Source organism: Macaca mulatta, chromosome 14 (genome assembly GCF_049350105.2).
Source record: "Macaca mulatta isolate MMU2019108-1 chromosome 14, T2T-MMU8v2.0, whole genome shotgun sequence".
Classification (NCBI taxonomy): Eukaryota; Metazoa; Chordata; class Mammalia; order Primates; family Cercopithecidae; genus Macaca; species Macaca mulatta.
The window spans coordinates 98,580,073-98,588,666 of record NC_133419.1 but is presented as its reverse complement, the minus strand read 5'-3'; the positions used below and the strand labels follow the sequence as shown (position 1 = coordinate 98,588,666).

At 42.3% G+C, this 8,594-nt stretch overlaps 1 pseudogene; it reads right to left on the bottom strand.

The window, feature by feature from the left end:
- Nucleotides 1–6,764: 6,764 nt before the first annotated feature.
- Nucleotides 6,765–7,768, bottom strand: LOC114669901 (B-cell CLL/lymphoma 7 protein family member C pseudogene; annotated as a pseudogene).
- Nucleotides 7,769–8,594: the final 826 nt, after the last annotated feature.

The following is an 8,594-nucleotide window of genomic DNA, read 5'->3' as shown; positions in this document are numbered from 1 at the left end:
GACCGTGAAAACTTCTAATATTACAGAAGTGTGTGCTTTTCAATGATAACTTCAGTTTTAGCTATGGATGATAAAAGACATGGAATACCCCCTCCCTAACCCCTAAGAAAAGAGGATCAGGAACTATGGGCAGACAATGAACAAGATTATTTTTCCCACAGAGTTAGGATGAATTGTTTTTCCCGCGGAAGCTTCCGGATGAACTAACAAAATAAATTGCACCACTACAAAATAGATATTTCTATTTCTGTCCAACAGGATGTGAAATTTTTTTGTAGACCTGCGATTGCCAGGTGTTGATTGTCTTCCAGGAAAAAGTCTTTATTGTGTCATGTTCTACTTTTACCCATCACATACCGGGTATGATGACTGTGGTGGAGGGCAGATTTCTTGTCCTTTAGTTTAGGAATCTCTGCATCATGAGAAGCTACTTTCACACCTAGCAGAGAAAAATGTGATACCAGAACTCTGAACTTTGAGCAAGAGGCAGAAACTAGATGAAACTCTTTTGGTGTTTCTTTTTTCCTAAATAACTTAGCATGTTGTATGTGTTCACATATCACTGTTTGAGTAGCTAAAGGGTGCAATTTTGGAAAAAATGTTATACTATCATATCTGTTCCTTTCATCTTCCATATTAATAGAAAGTTTATCTGTTTACAGGTCATGTGACTCTGTTCATGTGACATGATTCTTTTGTCATTGTATAAATGAAAAATTTAATAAGTGCAAAAATTTAGGTTAAAGTTCACTCATTGAAACATTGTATTGTACTATGAAATGGAAATATGAAAGCAGCCATCTCAAGAGGATGTTCAGATAATTGAGAAATCATTCATACATTGAAATACTAAGCCAACAGTTAAAGTTATGATGAATATTAAAATTTAGTAAGTTTTGTACCGTATTTTTAGATCATTATAAAAGTCTGAAATATACTCTTAAATAAGAAGAGTAAGCCATAAAACACTATGTGCAGCATGACTTTTTTAAATCAAATATGTAGATACATATTTGATATAAATTTAGTACCAGCTCAAAGAGATACTAAATTAAGGGCTTTATAAACTATCTCATTTATGTATGATATTAATGTTATCACCAATTTGAAGCTACAGACAATGACACCCAAAGACTCAAGTTTTGTGTACAAATTCACAAGGTCACCCAGTTAGTGGCAGAGCTGACACTGAAACTAAAGTATATTTAATGAGAAAGTTTGTGCTTTAAAACAACCTGGGTACAAGGATATAAACATTATTAGCACATAAATAACAAAAAAGTAAATCACCAAAAATACACAGCAGAATGTTTGTTTGTGGAATAATTTATCCACTACATTGATCAGTATATCATCAGGTTCTGAATTAAAGCCTTAAAACCAATTTTCCCTATTCTACACTCATTCAACCCCAGTTTCTCCAGAAAGTTAATAATTGCAAGAAGTACTAGACATAGGCATAGAAACATTGGGGTAGAGAGAGGAGAGGAGAGAGGTTTATGCAGGTAAATTTAGATTATGTCTGTCAAAATAGTTTATTTATCTTGATATATTAAAATATCCACAACATTACTTTGAAATTAGTTAAAAAAAAACCAGGCAAACAAACAAACAAACAAACAAAAATCCAAAACAAAAGCACAATTGCCCAAAAGAAAGTGGCTGTAGATGAAACCACAAATATTTGATTTTGTTTAAAACAGAAAGTATACTTCAGGTGGGTTTTCTTGTTTTAATTTTTCTGCTGCTGGTAAGGTTTTGTCAGAAGAATCTGTAAAAAGGCACAGGTGTTCACCAGGACTTTGTATGTCCCTGGCTCATTTCATTTACCATTTTGCACAGCAAATGAAAGTTCAGACAGTCCAGCCCCATTCTGCAGAAATTAAACAGGAAGGGATGACTTTAATTGCTTTGCAAGTCTGCTGTTATTGAATGACTTGCATAGATGGGTTTGAAATTTATTGGCAAGCAGCTTAATTGTCAGAGCTTAATCTCCAGTTAGCAGTTCTCTCTGATTCTGCTCTGCATTCAGTGGGATCCCTCTGCTCAGATAAAAACGCACAGAAATTCCCATTCTCTGTCTTTTCTAAGCAAAGAATGTCCCCAGTGCCAGGCCTATTTCAATATAATAGAAATGGCATTACAAATCACTAAACTCATTTAACCTAGGACATTGTGTGCTTGTCTCTTTAGAATGATTTTTCAGTCACTTTTTACTCTATTTGGCATACGAAAAGAGCACTGAAGCTCATATGTTCAAACAGTCACATAGCAGGAATGAGGCTGCTGAGAAAAGGTAACAGGCAAGAAAATATTTTGAAGAAAACCATGATGCACCTCTAGGAATATTTCACAGGACAGATATACCAAGGGATAAAAATCAACACCCAGTAACCCACTTTCCAACTAAATTTTCTACCTATGTATTGCTATGTTGTTTTGATGTAGAGTTTTTTTTTTAAAAGAGAAGTCTGTAAAGAAAATGAAGGCAAAGTGTATCTAGGAAATTATAAGAAACAGAGAGGTAGAAACAATGCAAACAGAATTTTTTTTGTTGTTGTTGTTAAATTGGGCTACCCTGCCACATAGTAAGAGCCATTTATTTGTGAACAAAATGAAATAATGAATAATGAAGAAAAAGGTCAGTAATCTCTGATGATCCCTTAGGTAGCCCTGCTCCTTCAAATTGATGCTGGCAATCAATTGTCCCATTTACAATATCTCTTTCAACATCTCAAAGCAAGAACCAAATGTCATATTTATAAAACATATCTACCTCATATGATGACTATTACAAATAATCTCTGAAATCTCAAATAAAAAATTTGAGCGTCCTAGAGTTCTAGAGTAGCTGGCCCAGTATAAATTAATTCAAGAAAGTAAAAACATACACATAAGTTTTTAAACATCACAAAATAAAAAAGAAATTGAGAATGAGGTAGCTGGATCTTAGATAGTTCAGTCCACTGTTCAGAATATTTTGCACACTATTGGTTAAATAATTAGGGCCTTTATTCTTGTGGTCCTCCTTTTACTTTCTAAATATCCTTTCCCTATATAGCTTCTTGGTTGCTCAAAGGTTTTTCTTTTAATTCTGTCTTTTCATTTCATATCTTAGCAATACTTTCTCTCTCGTCCCTTAGTAATTACCACTTATACAGACTGCTTCTTGATAGTACAGGTAGTATGAATTTTAAGTTAGAATGATTAATTTTTAAAATTTAACAATCTATTAAAACTCAAGACCAAAGATGGGCACAGTAGTTCATGCCTGAAATCCTAGCACTTTGGAGGGCTAAGGTGGGTGGATCCCTTAAGCCCAGGAATAGGAGTTCAAGACCAGACTGGCAACACAGCAAAACCCTGTTTCTACCAAAACAATTTACAAAAATGATCACTACACAGCCTGGGTAACAGAGCAAACTCAAAAAACAAAAAAACAAAAAACAAACAAAAAAACACACAAAAAAACAAAAACCAAGGCTACATTAAAGTAGGTTTTAGAAATGCTTGTTACCCAGTGCCGCAAAGAAATAGCACTCAAACAAAAATTTAATTCTCTCAGCAAGGCAATCTTTACTTTTTGCAGAAAGTGTGCTCATCACAGATGGAACAATGGCGAGAGCACACCTGAACAAAAGTAAAGCATACATATTTGTCCCTTATGCATTTGGGTCATCCTTACTGCTGTGTTGTGCATCCGTTGGCTGGAGCCACACCTCACAGTCTAAACTGATATCGGATTTGCTAACAACCTAAAACTTTCCTAAATAGGTGAGTGCAAGGGAAAACAAAGAAGAGGAAGTTGCTTACGAAAGGTTTAAGGAAGCAAGAACATTTCCAAATAAGGAAGGGGTATAAGCTATGAGCTAAGACTTGCCTGGGCCTGTCTAGACATGTCTGAGTAAGCCAAAGCAACTAACTGGGCTAAAGTATAAGAACTAACAGTCGATAGGAGGCTTTAGAGTAAGAAGCTATTATTCCTAGAGGCTATTATCTTATTTTTAAACTAAGACAAGCTTTGAAGAGGAACTTTTCTATTTTCTACAGTAGGCATTTTCAGAATGCTAACACTGTTTTAAATTATTAAGAAATAACCTAACTAGGAATGACTTCTAGCTTTTGATATTACTAGAGCTACCAGAAAAAGGAAAAAAAAAAAAAGAAAGGAAAAATAAAGACAGAAAGAAGGAAAAAGAAGCAAGAAAAGAAGGGAGAAAGAGAGGAAGAAAGAGATAAAGGCAGGCAGGGAGAAAGGAAGGAAGGAAATGAGATACATGAAACTATTCACTGCAATATTGTTTGTAGTATTAGACTATTGCAACGGAAATATCCAGAGTACTGGTTGAAGATGTCATAGCACATGTAACTGTTGGAACCGAACTGTCGATTCCCTCCTGGGCAGGGGTCGCCGTGAAGGATCACGACACGAGATTCACAGCAGAGAGTTATTTATTACTAGCGCGCTAGGGTCCCAAGCTCTAAGTTGGCCCTGGGACCCCGAGTGCTTGTTACAGGTTGTTTATATAGGCAAACACAAGTTCAAACACAGCTTAAGGCGCGAAATTCGAACAAAGCTTTAGGCGCGTGGTAATTGGGTCTAGCTATGGCCTGAGCAAGGTGTCTTGTTCTAATTGGTTAGAGCAGGACCTTATGAGGTTTTTTCCTTGGAGTTGCTGATTCCGGGAACTTCGAGGCAGGGTGGGACCCCCGGAATTGGCAGGGTGGGACCCCATGAGGTTGTTTCCCGGAATTGGCAGGGTGGGACCCTATCAGGGTGGGACCCTATCGAGGCAGGGTGGGACCCTATCCAGAGCCACCTGGTGTTAATTTTTTTCTATATGAGGCCTAGTTTCTAAGTTTTATGAGGCCTAGTTTCATTCCCTCCTCTTTTTGTGTCAGAGGCTCAATCTTGAGCCTCTTCTTCAGTCCTGAGGGTCTGGTATTGTTGGGTCAGAACCATAGCATGTACTATGTTTAATCTATTTTTAATAAGGGTGAGTTAGTGGTTGAGTATGCATGGCCCGAAAGTCAGGATGAGCGTGAGCAGGATGAGGGGTTTTAAGATGGTGGAGATTAGGGTGCTAAGCCAAGGGGATTGGTTGTACTAATTTGTAAACTAACTTTGTTGAGATTTTTTCTCTTTTTTTTTTCTTGTCTAATCTTTTTCTTAGTTTTGCCATAGAATTTTTAACTATTCTTGAATGATCTGCATAAAAACAACATTGCTCTTTTAGGGCTGCACAGAGCCCGCCCTCTTTTAGAAAGACAATTTCTAGTCCTTGTCGGTTTTGTAATATAATTTCAGACAGAGAAGTCAAAGACTCTTTAAGTTTTGTGATAGATTGTTCTATGGCTTTAAGGTTTTCATCTATGGCTACTTTAAGTTGTTGCAGATGATGGTTACTATGCACTAGGGCTGCTGTCCCGGTCTTAACTTTAGCCGCTACCTTAATTCTTAATATGTCGGCGAGGGTGAGGGAGATTAAGGGCGGGGAAGTGCTTGTATAAATAGAGACCTTATATTAATCTTGTTGTTATCTATCTGTTATCAGATTTTGCCGCATCTTCAAACTTGATGCGAACCAGGTTGCAATTTTCCGAATATCGGGTTGTGGTACAGGGCTGGACAAAGGACATGGTTATATACTAAGGTTTTGTGGCCTATTTTTACTTTCTATTATTAGTAGTTACACAGGACCAGCTTTTGCAATACAAGTGAGTCAGATTTCTACAAGTTTTTCTTATTGGTCCTGTCCTGCATCCGGGACAGGCATAAAACCTGTTCCGGCTGATGGACACCTTTCTAGCCTGTCCTTTCTATTCTTGTCTATCCTGAGGAGTCCTTAATAGGACTTCTGTGGGACCAGTAAACCGGGGGCCTGTGTCTTTTATCTTTCCTGCTATTTTTTAATTTTTTTTTTTAGGTTGAAATAGAGGTCTGGAAACTAAGTCTTTATAGGAGTATTCTCGGAGGTCTTATTTAAGACCTCTTGATTATTAAAATTAATTATCTGTCAGGTCAGGCTAAATGGCCGGTGGGGGGGTTAGCGTCAAAAACTACACTAGAGACGGCGCAGGGAAGAAGGGCAAACAATAAGCAAGGGGCTAGATACGAGAGAGTCTTATCTTGAGTGGGTCCTCGGAGCGTGGGAGTCTCCATGTCTTAGGTGGAGTTGGTCCGGGCGTCTCTGGAGCAGCCTTGGCGTGGGATGCGTGGATCCAAGTGGAGATTCCGTCAACCTTTATGGCTGGAAGGGGTGACTGGTCTGTGGATGTCCTGGTTGGTACAGTTCTGCCAAGGGGGCCCAGATTTGGGCCTGTACTGCTTGGAGTCCTTTTAGCCGGGCCTGTAGGTCAGTCTTAGGATCGGAGGGGGAGAAGGAATTAAGCAAGGTTGACAAAGGGGGAGGTCCTCCGTAGAGGATTTCATATGGAGTGAGCCTAAAACGGTTAGGCGTATTCCGGGCCCTTAACAGAGCTAAGGATAGGAGGCGTCTCCAATCTTTTAAACCAGTCTCTAAGGTCAATTTAGTAAGGGTCTCTTTTATTGTTCTATTTATTTTTTCTACCTGTCCTGAGCTCTGGGGTCTATAGGCACAATGTATTTTCCAATTAATTTTCAATATCCTGGCGAGCCCCTGACTTACCTGAGAAACGAAGGCCGGCCCGTTATCTGACCCAATTACCTTGGGAAGTCCGAATCTAGGAAAGATTTCTTCCAAAATTTTTTTGGCTACTATGTGTGCCGTTTCTTGCCGGGTGGAGTAGGCTTCTACCCATCCTGAAAAAGTATCTACAAACACCAGTAAGTACTTATATCCAGCATAGTGAGGTTTTACTTCAGTGAAGTCTATTTCCTAATAGACTCCTGGGCGGTTACCACGAGTTCGTTTCCCTTCTGGCACTCGGGTAGCCCCAGCGTTTACCTGCTGACAGACCTTACAGGCAGATGTCACTTGTTCTACGAGGGTACTTGCCTTTGGGATTAGAAAGTCAGTTTTTTCAATCAGTAATTTTAGCTTTCGATTACTCAAGTGTGTCCAGGCATGCATCTGCTGGATCATTGCCAGGGCCTCCTTGGTCAGCATTGGGGGTTCGTCAGTGCTGCCAGCAGTTATGCCCCCGGGATTTTTCTCTTGGCCTAGCCGTGGGGGCTGAGCCTCCTCAGGGACCCCTTCTGGGGGTCCGGCAGGTGACACAGGGTGGCTGGCCTGGGGGGTGCCCCCAGGACTGGGCTCTGTGCCTTTTTGCAGGGAACCTTCCGAATGGAAACTCTGGTTGCTGTTCTCATCATTGAGATCCAGCAGGATGAGAGGGCTACCCCCTCGGGGACTGGCGCCCCTGCCCCAACGTTCCCGGCCACGGGATCTCTTTGCCCCGCCACCTGCCCGCCTTCGCTCCTCCTCCTGGGGGTCCACCACTGGCACTCACTTGAAGATACGAAGGGAAGTGTTGCCCACAGTCACTTATTGCTTCTTCTATTTCCGGACCTTCTTGATGGTCGCCATTACCTTCTTGATGTCATCTTCGGCCCGGCTCCGGGTCTCGGCCCGTACGGTCCGGCCGGCCATGCTGGCGGGGCTGGGGCCGGAGCCGAGCCCGCGGCGGGGCCGCCTCCCGTCCGGCGGGCTCAGGCTTGGCGCCAGGCCCGGGCGCTGCGCTCTCGGCCTGCCGTCCCCCCGGGAGTTGGCCGCGCCCTCTTTCGTCCTTAACGCCTCCGCGAGTCCCCTGTTCTTTGCAGTAGGCACACTGGTCTTTTTCCACTTTTGGCTGCCTCCGCTTCTCTCCCTCTCTCCCTGGTCCTTTCTCTCTCACAACTGCTGCCAGGATTTTTGTTAAATGCTTATCCTTTACTCGGTTCTTACGATCCTCTCGCTCTATCTATTCCTTCGCTAACCTGGCTTCCCTTTCCTCAGGGGTTTCTTTCTTATCTTGGCCAAATTTGTGGGGCATTTTCCTGCCCCTTTGAGACCCGCCAACAGAGCCTGGCGATAGATTCGGAGACTCTCCCTACCTGGTGCCGTTTCATAGTCCTAGTCCGGGCGGGTGAGGGGAAATCCCTCGTCTATTTTATTGGGAAGTTGGGTTGGGAGGCCTCCTGGTCCTGGCACATTTTTCCGGGCCTCCAAGAGGACCCGCTGCTTTTTTCAGTGGTTAAGAGGACCTGCAAGAGTTGCTGGCAATTATCCCAGGTGGGCTGGTGGGTGAGGAGAATGGATTCTACTAACGAGGTTAGGGCCCGAGGGTCTTGGGAAAAGGAAGGGTTATGGGTCTTCCAGTTATAGAGGTCAGAGGCAGAGAAGGGCCAATACTGGACCGTGACAGTACGGAAGGGAAAAAGGGAGGATTGCTAAGTGGAAGGGCCTTCTGGGTCCTCAGTCCGCCGAAAGCGGAGACGAGGAGGTGTCGGCGGCGGCGTCCGAGGGGTGAGTTTGGGTGGGGCTGGAGAAGGAGACGGGGTGGAGGGAGGGGCCGAGGGAGAAGTTAGAGAAAGGGTAGGGGCGGAGGCGGTAGAGGAAAGAGCTGGGGACAAAACAGGGGGCAAGGGTGAAGCGTAAGGTGGAGGTTCCAGAAGGGGGTTTTGAGGTGGA